The sequence below is a fragment of the Callorhinus ursinus genome, unplaced genomic scaffold (assembly GCF_003265705.2).
Source record: "Callorhinus ursinus isolate GAN/ISIS: 27379988/994484 unplaced genomic scaffold, GSC_fseal_2.0 scaffold3, whole genome shotgun sequence".
Lineage (NCBI taxonomy): Eukaryota > Metazoa > Chordata > Mammalia > Carnivora > Otariidae > Callorhinus > Callorhinus ursinus.
The window spans coordinates 90,402,690-90,403,522 of record NW_027397065.1 but is presented as its reverse complement, the minus strand read 5'-3'; the positions used below and the strand labels follow the sequence as shown (position 1 = coordinate 90,403,522).

The 833-nt window shown below is 48.3% G+C and overlaps 1 pseudogene; it reads left to right on the top strand.

Moving 5' to 3' along the window:
• Positions 1 to 360: 360 nt before the first annotated feature.
• On the top strand, positions 361 to 425 carry LOC141372428 (U4 spliceosomal RNA; annotated as a pseudogene).
• The last annotated feature ends 408 nt before the right edge of the window (positions 426 to 833 follow it).

Below are 833 nucleotides of genomic sequence, written 5' to 3'. Positions count from 1 at the left end.
GAGGTTCCTTTGTCCTCGTTACGTCTGAGAAACAGACACTTTTCCTGACATTCAGGGTTTCACACCAGCATTTCAAATCAGTGTTTTGGCTTCTTTATCTATGGGGGAAACAGTAACATTCTCTTTTCCCACCTCCTTACATTGGGAAGTCCAAATCATTGGCACCTGTTGGTTCTCTGGGGAGAAAACGCATTTTCAGAGCAAGATACGTAGGATGATCTCCTCCTGTCGTCTATAGGTACAAACTCATCAAGGACTAAGTCCGGGCACGTCAGGGACGCCGTGACGACCACAGCTCGTACTGCCGGGTGGCACATTAGAACTTTGCTGAGAGAGTCAACCGTTAGAGTTCTCATCCCAAGCTTTGCACAGTGGCCGTATCATAGCTGATGAGGTTTATCCGAGGCGCGATTATTGCTAATAGTGTTCTCATCCCAAGGAGAAAGAAAACAAAGCATTTCTGAACTCTGTGTGTACCTGTGTGAGGTGGTGGGTATTGGGGAAGCTCACAGTAGCCTCCCCGTTACAGGCCACATCAGCCACGCCCACGCCCACAGCGCAGCGGCACCGACATCAGCCACACCGTGAGGGGAAGAGGAACACCCCATTGCCAATGCCCCCCTTCCCTCACCATACGCCAGAAGGAGAGACACAGAGGTCCCGGTGCTCCCCGTGTTCTGGTGCTGGCTATCCCGTGGGTAAGATCATGGGCCAAACAAACAAGACAGAGTAAATCGAACATAAGGGAAACACAGAACTTTAGTTTTTTATTTATTTATTTATTTTTAGTTAAAATTGCTACCTTATAATGTCACCGTGGAAAAGTGTTTTGT